General features: G+C 34.3%; 1 pseudogene; it reads left to right on the top strand.

Moving 5' to 3' along the window:
- The first annotated feature begins 6,719 nt into the window (after positions 1–6,719).
- Positions 6,720–7,678, top strand: LOC141489297 (olfactory receptor 14A2-like; annotated as a pseudogene).
- The last annotated feature ends 3,529 nt before the right edge of the window (positions 7,679–11,207 follow it).

The raw sequence follows: 11,207 nt of genomic DNA on the forward strand, positions 1-11,207 counted from the left end.
CCACCTAGCCACCCTTACCAATTCTGCATTTTAAAGCATTCTTCTCCTCAATGACTTTTTGAACTGTTTTTTCCATTTGACCTATGCTAATTTTTAACGAGTTATTTCCTTCAGCATTTTTTGTATCTCCCTGACTAAAGTACTCACTTCTTTTTCATGTTTTTCCTACATGTCTCTCATTTCTTTTCCCAATTTTTCTTCTATCCCCCTCACTTGATTTTCAAAATCTTTTTTGAACTCTGTCATAGCCTGTGCCCAATTTCCATTTTTCTTGGAGTCTTTAGATGTAGGAGCCTATACTTCCTCATCTTCAGACTGAGTATTTTCATCCTTCTTGTGATCATAGACAAAGTATCTCTTAATGTTGTTCCTATTTTTTCTCTGCTTACTCATTACCCCAGCCTGTGCCTGGTTTTGGGGTGCTTCCTAAGCTTTTGAACATTATTGGGACATCCCCCCACAAGGATTTTTGTTTTCAAAGCTCTGTTTTCCCTCCTGGTCTGTGACTGACCACAAGCGAACCCCTCTGCCATGGAGCTGAGGTGGGGGGGGGGGCTGGCAGGGGCCTAGACTGAAATCAGGATATGCATGTTCCTCTTCCAGGTACAGAGGACAGACCTCAGAAGTCTCTCTCCACTCCCCCACCTAGGCTGAGCACTCAAGCTTGGGGGCTCCTGCTTACTGGCTCCACCTGCTTCCGGTTCCTGGCTCTGGGCTGGTGTGATCATGCTACTCAGTGCCCTGAGGCTGCCTCCAGGAGGCTGAATTTCCTTCCCTCTAGCAGGCAGACCGTATAATCCTACAGAGTGTAGCCTTCCCTCTACTTTCCAGGTTACCTTGGGCTGTAGAACAGCCTCATTGGATCCCTCTGTGGGTTCTGTCTCTGGAGAATTTAGTTAGAGTTCTTATTGGAAATATCAGAGAGTACCTAAGAGAAGATCTTTTCTGAATCTGCCCCCCCCACTGTTTTTTAACATGTGCCAAACAGTTTGAATTACTGCAAACTTATAACAAAGTATTAGACCTGGTATAGAGAGAACGGCATTGCTTAAATTTTTTCCCCTTTAATTCCCTTAATATAATTGAATTTTTCTTCATGCAGATGAATTTTGTGAATTTTTTAAAGCTTTACATAATAAATTTTTACTAGTTTGATTGAAAATGCTCTGGATAAGTAATTGAATTTAGTTGAAATTGTCATGTTTAGTATATTAACCCATTCCACCCATAAGCAATTGACATTTGTCCAATTGTTTAGGTCTGACTTTATTTCCATGAAAAGTGCTTTGTAATTGTGTTTCTCTAATTTTTGAGTTTATCTTTGAAGGTAGATTTGGAAGTATTTTATGATGTCTATATCTTCCTCTAACTTCTTTATTTTCTCCTCTAAGAATTTGGATGTTATAATACTTGCTGCATATATTTTTCAGTTTTATAATATTTTATTTTAGGAAGATGTAATTTCCATCCTTTTCCTTTTAATTTGGTCCATATTTACTTTTCCTTTGTCTGAAATATGGATTGCAGCAACTGCTTTTTTTTTTACTTCAGTTAAATCATAATATATTCTACTTTACTATTATTCAGTGTGCATCTTTCTACTTCTAATGTGTTTCTTGTAAACAAAAAAACAATAGAATTTGATTATTAATTCTGTCTGTTATGCACTTCTGTTTTTATGGGAGAGTTCATTCCACTCACATTCACTGTTATGATCACTAACTCTCTTATTTTTCTCCATCCTCTATTCCCCTCTGTTTGTACTTTTCCCCTCCTTTCTCCCTTTTCCTCCTCAGCAGTGTCTTGTTTTTGACTGTGGCCTCCATCAGTTTGACTTTTGTTTGATCAACCTAGTTCTCTTTTTTTCCCCTTACCCTATTTTTTAGTTTTTTTTAAAACTTTTACTTTTATTTTTCCATCCATTTTGTCACCCTCTTCTTTCCCCCCATTTTATCCCCACTCAACCTTAAGTTTGAATAAACTTCATTTTTAATTTTTTTTTTGCAGGAGAGTGAGTTTAAGTGATTTGGCTAAGGTCACAGAGCTGGTAAGCATCAAGTTTCAGTGTTAGAATTTGAACTCAGGTCCTCCTCATTCCAGGACTGGTGCTCTATCCTCTCCACCACCAAGCTGCTCCCATAGGTGGAGTAAATTTCTAAACCCAGTAGGGAATGTATGTTATACCTTCCTTGAAGCAAATTTGTTGAGAGAAAGATTTATTTAGTGCTCACATCCTCCCTTTTCTCCTTTCATGATATTAGGTCTTTTGAGCCCCTTCATCTGAAATAAATAATGCTTTTATACCCCCACCTTCTTTGCATGGCATAATCCTTTTTTATATTCTAATTGTTTTATTGCAATCTTGTATCCACCACCTCTATCAATGTATACTCCTTGTCCCCATAGAAACAAAAGTCTCAGGAACCATAGGCATCTTTACATCATAACCAATTTATACTCACACTGTTTGCAAGTACAGTCTCCCCACCTGTTCCAATAAAAATACATCCTTCGTGAACTAAAAGTTTAGGGGCACCTAGGTGGTGCAGTTGATAGAGATTTGGCCCTGGAGTTAGAAGGACCTGAATTCAAATGTGGCTTCAGACACATATAAATGCCTATCTGTGTGACTTTGGGCAAGTCACTCTTTACCACTTTTCCTAAAATAAGTAAAAATTTAATAAAAGAACTATTAGCTTGATCACAACATAATCTAAACCCACACCACTTTTCCAAATACTCTTTCTCCAATGATCCTAATATTAATACAACACTGAAGAGTTAAATTTTGATCGTATTATAATTAATTTATGCCCATGCCAACTTTCTATGTATGCTCTTTTCAAAATCCTAAGATGGTATAATTCTCAAGAGTTATAAGTATTGTCTTCCTGTGTAGTGAAATATACAGAATGTCCTAATTGACTAACTTATTTCTCTTTTCATTCACCTTTTTATTCATGTCTTGAAGTCTTATATGTGAAGATCAAATTTTCTTTTCATTCTAGTATATCAGGTAAGTTTGTAAGTCCTCTATTTTGATGAAAATCCTTATTTTTTCCCTTGAAATAGTGCACTGAATTTTCCAAGGCAATTGATTTTTGGTTGTAATCCAAGCTCTTTATCTTCCAGAATACCATATTCCAGGCCCTCTGATCCTTGAATGTTGAGATTGTGGCTCCCTATTATTTAAATTAATTTATTTTGACAGCTTGCAGTATTTTCTCCTTCTACCTGAGAATTGTAAAATATTACTACGGTATTTCTTGTTTTTTTTTTTATGTTGACATCTCTTTCTTGAGATGATTGATGGATCCTTTTATCTACTTGTTCTAGGATTTTAGGACAGTTTTTCATGAACATTTCCTGCATGATACTGTCCAGTCTTTTTTTTTATTGTGCTTGATAGATTAATAACTCAAAAATTATTACTCCTGGATCTGTTTTCCAGGCTTGTAATTTTTCCTAAGAGTTACTTACATTTCCTTTAATTTTTTCTTTCTTTGGCTTTTGTTTCATGAAATCTCGGTGTCCCATTCATTTCCATTCGTCCAAATCTAGTTCTTAGGTTTTTTTTTTTTCAATTAGCCTTTGTGTTCCCTTTTCCAACTGATTAATTTTATTTTGAAAGAATTGATTTCTGTTTAGATTTGGTCAATTTTACTTATACTGTTTTCACCAGTTGATTTTTCATAATTCCATTGTATGACACATTTCTTGTCTTCATTTTTGTTCTCTTCTTTGGTTTTTAAACTTGTTTTTGAACTTTTTCAAGTTATTTTAGTATTTGACAGCAATTCATAAACTCCTTTGAAGTTTTACATGTATGCAATTTGTTAGTGCTTTCTTCTTCCAGGATTGGCATTTTTAAAATCCCTATAAGAATAGGAGCTTTCAATGATTAGTGCTTTTTTTTTGGCTCAGTTTGAAAACTGAGCTCTGTTCCTGTGGCACAGGTTATTTAGTGTCAGTGTTTTTGTGCTAGAAACTGAAGGTCTGCTCCCTAGCTATATGTTCTCACATTTCCAGAACTCACATTTTGTTTCCTAGGAGTCCAATACCACACCAGCATTCCTGGACTCATAGCTTGTTCTCCAAGCTGCGATTGGGACCTTCACTGTTGTTCTGCTGAGCTGCATCTGTGCTGCACTGGAACCTGTGCTATGCTTTGACTAGGACCCTCTCACTGTTTTCCCAACTCTCCCACCTATAGACCTATTCCTGAAGTTCCTCTAAGATAGCTTGCTGAAAAATTGTTTCTGTATTATTTTTTTGCGTGTGCATGTGGGTTCTTTCACTTTTATATCTGTTTAGAGGCTTCAATAAAAGTTGGTTAGGGAAACATTCCCAAACTTTCCTAGCACAGTGTGCAAATCTCAGCTCTGCTCAGAAGTACTTGTGCCTTTTCAAAAGCTCTATCGAAACCGAAAATTGATTCCCTCTTTATTTCTGCCTCAACGATTCCCTAGTTTCTTTCTAGTTCAAGTGAAATTGCTATTGCTCCTCAATGTATTCTTGGATTTCCCATAGAATCTGGCACCTCTTCCTCAAAGTATCTTGATTTTATTTTCTGACTTTGTATGTGTGAGTGTACAGGTGTGTGTGTGTGTGTGTGTGTGTGTGTGTGTGTGTGTGTGTGTCTGTGACTATGTGTGTGAATGTATTAAGATTCTTTACAGAGAGGCCCATCTAGAATGTTCCTTTTTTTAAAACCAGAAACTATTTCAATTTTGTTTATGTAGTTCAACTGCCTGCCACAGAACTTGGCACATAGTAAATGATAAGCAAAAAGCTTTGTGTCAAAAGTGAAAAAGTAAATAAATTGCAGTATTTAAAATTTAAAGATGATAAATATATTAAAATATATTAATATAAAAGTGATATATAAAATTCAGAGATATGTATAGATAGAAATAATGGATACAATAACCACATGCAAAGTGATTTCCATTCATTAAATGCTTCATTATTCAGAGAAAAATGGCCAATCTATGTATTATAAATTAAAATTGAAATAAACTTTCTTTCTATAAAGAGTTAATTACAAGTATGATATGTGATGGGTACAATCAATAATAGTTTTTATATACTCCTTTTAAAACAGTAATTCTTAATATAAAGTTGCCAAGAAATATTGGCAAAAGACAGAGACTAGGGTATTACTCTTGTTAGCAAGGCAAGTCCTCTAGTGACATCTTTAATGTGGCAATGGTAATAAACCTCCTGAAAGTTCTTGGGTCTGAACAATTCTGGACCTTGGGGAAAATCTTGCTAATGGACTTTACAAATAGTTCACAAAACTGCAGGTCTTTTTCTCCTTAGAGAATTCTTCAAGAGTGAATGATGCAATTATATAATAAAAATGTCAATGATGCAGTCTGATATATAGGATCATTTATAGAAAATTTAAATACCAGAACCAAAATGAAGTGATCCCTATGACTAAGAACACTTGAGTCTTTCATCCCAGTTCAACTATCATAAGTCTCCATATGTATGGGGTAACATTTGATCCCGGAACTGATGGAAATGAAAGCACAATTCTTTGTTTCCTCTTCAAGTCACCATTGGATAAATTAATTTCTTCCACTAGTTGTGAAAAATGAACTCACTGCAAAAAAAACTTTGTTTCTCTCAAGGTAGAAAATAATTGTACTTTCTACTAATGGCTTGAAGAATTTAACTAATTATAAGGTATAAAATTCTACTTTCTTAGCTAAAAAATACATTTGTATTTTGTTTTTATGAGCAAACTCAGATAAAAATATACCTCCAAAATTTTTATGAAATGCTAAATATGAAGGACAATATGAGTATTTGAAGAGGGAGATAATATTCATGCTCTTTTCATTCAGATGTCTAAGTTGTTATTTAAATCTAATGTATATATACTTTCATATATTTATAGGTATATGTATGTATATATTTATAATATATATGTATATACATATATATGTATGTAAACAGGGAAGAGATAAAAATACTGATCCTGATCTCAATGCCTATAATTTCATTAATATTAACAGACATATAAAAAGAGCAGATTATCCAGGAGAGGGAAGTGTAATACTGCAATTAGGAAGTTGAGTGATATTTTCTTGTAGAAAAGGTCATGGACTAGGAAGCTAAGGACCTCTAGAGGAGACAGGAGCAGAAAGAGTATCGTTGGTTTTGGGAAGAGACATAAGGCATGAATTTAAACATTTTGGAGATAAGAGTTTTGTTAGTGAGAAATAGAAAAACATTTAATTGGAGTATAACATACACAAAAAATATAATGCTTTTTTAAGATAGGTTAACATAAGAAAAATGATGAAAATTGGGGGCAGCTAGGTGGGGTAGTGGAAAGATCACTGGCCCTGGAGTCAGGAGAACCTGAGTTCAAATCTGATTCTCAGCCACTTAATAATTACCTGGTTGTCTGACCTTGCACAAATCACTTAAACCCATTGCCTTGAAAAAACTAAAAAATGAAAGAGATGAAAATCAAACTCATAAGATTTGATGAGGTCAACAAAAATAGTATAATCTTCTCCATTGTAGAATTTTACAATTGGGAAAACAGTTTGACAGGGGGAAGTGAATTGCTTGAGGTTGAAAACTGGCAAAGCCAGAACTAGAGTTCAGTTCTCCTGAAACCCAGATCATTGTGTGGTCTTCTTATCAGTTGGGGTCTGCTTCTTTTTGCTCTACAGAAAGATAAAAAAACCATTCAGAATATGGGCAACCTCACCATAGAGACAGGATTCTTTCTTAGAGGATCTTCCAGTTCTTGGAAGCTACAAGTGTTACATGCCATGCTCTTCTTATTGATCAACCTGATGGCTCTGATAGGAAACCTGTTCGTCTTCACTCTCATCTCTCTCGATTGGCATCTTCACACTCCCATGTACTTCTTCCTGAAGAACCTGTCCTTGTTAGACCTCGGCTTCATTTCTGTTATTGTCCCCAAATCTGTTCTAAACTCCATGATCCACAGCTCCTCCATATCTTATTTGGGATGTGTGCTACAGCTGTTCTTAGTGGTTTTATTTGCAGCATCAGAGGTTTTACTCTTCACAGTGATGTCTTATGACTGCTATGTAGCCATCTGTCAGTCTCTGCACTATGAAACCATCATGATCAAAGAGTCTTGTGTAAGGATGGCAGGTGCTATATGGTTCAGTTGGAGGTGTGATTGGTCCCATGTACTCAGCTAGTACATTGACTTTGCCCTTCTGTGGTTTCTCATGAAATCTATCAATTCTTCTGTGATATCCCTTCTTTACTCAAGATCTCCTGCTCTGAAAATCTCATTGCAATTTATGTGAGTAAAGCTATTGGTTTGGGCTTAGGGATTTTCTGTTGTTTTTATGTTATTATCTCTTATGGTCATATCTTTTCAAATGTACTGAAGATTCCAGCAACAGAAGGTAGGTCAAAAACCTTTTCCACTTGTTTGCCTCACCTTATTGTTTTTCTGGTTTTTATCATCAGTGTTTCCATGGCTTACTTAAAGCCACCTTTGGATTCTGACTCAGTTCTTGATCTATTGCTGTCTATGTTCTATGCAGTGGTGCTCCTAACCCTGAACCCTATCATCTATAGCCTGAGGAATAAGGACATGAAGAGTTCTTTTAGGAAATTTATAGTCTTGAAATACTCTTCAGAAGGATTAACAAAAAAGATTTTTCCATGATTGTATAATTGTTTTTGTTTGTTTGTTTTTTTGTTAGTTTTGCTAGGGACTGGGTTTAAGGGACTTGCCCAAGGTCACACAGCTAGATATTTATTAAGTGTCTGAGGCTGGATTTAAACTGAGGTCATACCTACTCTAGGACTGGTTCTCTGTCCACTGCACTACCTAACTACCCCTATACTTGTTTTTAAACAAATTATTTCTTCCTTCCACATTTGTTGACTAAAACATTTTCATATATATCTAACATCAGTTGGATAGAACATACCAAAAATAAAATTTTTCAAAGAACATATACTCACATAAATGGGCAAAATTAAGGTCATATAATCATTAGTAAAGTTTAAAGGAATTTACATAGAGAGGATACAGTTATAAGGCAACTTCAAGGGGATGATATAAAAATTAAGGGGTGAAAAAGAGGGTTATGCTGGAAGCAGAATCAAGGGAGAGGCAGCATGAGTAAATTAACTCAAGTGAGGAGACTTGAAAAATCTACTGTAATAGAGGACAAGATGGGAAGGTGGACAATGGGGACCTCTCAAAACTTGTTTTCATCAGAATTGGCTCAAACAGGGAAAGGTAAACACAATCAGTTGGGGTAAAGAAATCTTTCTTTCCCTACATGGAAACAAGAAGATGGGGGCTGAGTAAAGGGAAGGGGGAGGTGTGATAGAAGGGAGGGGAGAGTGGGGAGCTGGTGATCAGAGGCATAATACTTCAGAGAGGGCAAAAGGTGAAAGCGGAAAGAGAGAGAGCAAACAGAAGAGGGGAAATGATGGGAAATACAGAGCAAATATAACTGTTGATATGAAAGGAGCCAACCCTTTCATATAGCACAAGTGGATAGCAAAACAGATTAAAAATCAGAATCCTACAATTTGTTTTTACAAGAAACAGACGGGAAGCAGAAAGGTATTCACAAAATAAAGAGACTGAAAAAGATTTTTTTCTGTTTTAGTCGCAATTAAAAAAAAAAAGCAGAGTGACCAATAATGATCGCAGAAAATCAGAATCAAAAGTAAACCATCTCAAAGAGGTAAGGAAGAAAAGTATATCTTACTAAAATATACCATAAGTGATGAAGTAAAATCTATACAAAACATATATATCAAATAGTATTGTATTCAAATTCTTAAGGAATTACATGAAAAATAGGCAGCAACACTTTGCTAGTAGGGGACCTCAACTCCACACCCTCTCAGATCTAGATAAATCTAAGCACAAAATACACCAGAAAAAAACTGAAGGTAGTGAGAATTTTTCTTTTAAAAAAGTTAGATATATTCTGATAGGAAGATAAAATATGAAGTTTTCACTGTAAATGATTTAGAAAGGCCTAGTACAGTTACATAACATATAGTAATGCTTCTTTAATTTCTTTTCTATTAATAATATCAGATATGATTCTTTTAAAAATGTGAATTCTGGAAGAGGAAGATAAGAGGGAATGAGTGATCACTGATCAGAATTGGCTCAAAAAGGGACACTCTTCTACTCAAATTGACATCATTTTCATCCAAAATCACCAGGGAAAATGTGAGATGATAGATCCTAAAGTAATCTAATAAAGACCTCAAAGTTGGCAAAGAAATCTCAAAGCTGTATATAACAGATTTGAAATTTTCAGTATTTTCCCTCTTTTGTGTGTGCATGCATATACATATATGTATATACACACATGCACACAATATAACATACTTATGAAAATGACCATTTTATTTCATGTTTTATAGTTCATAATTTTTAATGAAACAAATTTCTTAAAGTTAGAATTGTTTTTTTTTTAATTTCTAGTTATTCATCCAATTCTGAATCTAGCTAACTATACACTCATCCATTCTACATTTCTTTCTTGAACACAGATAAGACTTTGTTAGTTTCTTTACTGAAGTCTATGTGAATGTCTGCTATATCATTTCTCTGATCTGGTAAACCAGTTAAAAAGGAAAAAAGAAAGTTAGATATGCAGATCTCTGGAGAAAATTGAATGGGGATAGGAAATTCTATTTTTTCTCAGAAACTATAAAGGAGAACTTTCTATATCTATTTATTGGTTAGGTTTCATAATCTGATGGAGCAATGCTAATAATAGAAATTAGATTTAAAATGTGAAGCATTTTAAAATAATGAATCAATTTAAATACACAAATTTAAAAATATGTGTTTCTTTTCTAGAGTCAGGAATCAGAATATTCCAAGAAGCCCTGACTATAAGTCTAAAATTTGTCCTCATTTCTCTCATGGAAATTTTATGGAATGACAACACTGTTATAAAATGTAATACTTCCCTTCCCCCTCCCCCAAAAAGGAAACATGAGAGAGAAATGAGCAGAAGGGGAATAGCGAAATAACAGTATAATTAAGAAGTTGATTTCACGAGAGAAGCTGCTAAGTGTGTCAGTAGATAGAATATCAGGCCTGAAGTCAGGAAATCTCCTCATCCTATCTCATTCACTGAATTGATATGTGACCCTGGACAAGTCAATTAGGTCTATTTCCTTCTTTTTCCTCAACTGTAAAATGAAATGAGAGAAGAAATAACAAATTACTCCAGACAGGACAATCTCAAAAGGGGTCACAAAGAGTCAGACAATACTGAATAAGGAAAAACAACAACAAAATTCATGAAAATCTTGGAAAAGAAGGGAAAACATGCTTAGAAGCATTTAAAAGTCAGCAAATATAATAACAAAAATTTATTTTATTATATTTAATTTATTATATTAAATATTTCAAATTACAGATAAAATAATTAGCAGCTATTTTTTTATTTTGAGTTCAATATATTCTTCCACCAACATATGCCTCCCTTAGCTCTTTAGAAGGCATCCAATCTGATAGCAATATGAAGACATGCAAAACACACAAAACATACTACTACATTATCCATATTCCAAAAGAAAACAAAAGCATAACAAACAAGAAAAGATAGGAAGTTAAAAAAAAGCATACTTCAATTTGCATTCAGAATTTATCAGATCTGGAGTTGGATAACATATTTCACCCTTGGTCTTTGGAAATACCTTGAATTATTGTCTCATTAGCATAATAAGTCATTTACAGTTACTCTTTTTTGCAATACAATTATTACTGAAAACAATGTTTTCCTGGTTCAACTAATTTCCATTCCAATAAATTCCTTTTATGTTTTTGTTAGATTTTTCTTTAATCATCCAATTTATCATTTCTTATTTCATCACAGTTATATAACAAAACCTTGAACCATCCCATCTTTTTCTCATTCTTTGCCAAAAGAAGAAGATATGCAAGAAATCTTTTTGTACAATATGCTTTTTCCTTCCTCTTTGATCTCACTGGAGTAAAGAACTAGTACTGGTATTTGTAGAACAAAGGGTTTTTATTACAACCTTTGGGCATGGTTCCAAATCCTTCTTTAGAATGATTAGTTAACAACTCTCCCAACAGTGTCACAATTTTTCCAAATACCTTCCAAGCTTTCTTTTGCTTTTCTCCCATGTTAGCCAATATGATAGGTTTGAAACATCTTGGATTTGTTATAATTTCC

The sequence above is a fragment of the Macrotis lagotis genome, chromosome 5, assembly GCF_037893015.1.
Source record: "Macrotis lagotis isolate mMagLag1 chromosome 5, bilby.v1.9.chrom.fasta, whole genome shotgun sequence".
Lineage (NCBI taxonomy): Eukaryota > Metazoa > Chordata > Mammalia > Peramelemorphia > Peramelidae > Macrotis > Macrotis lagotis.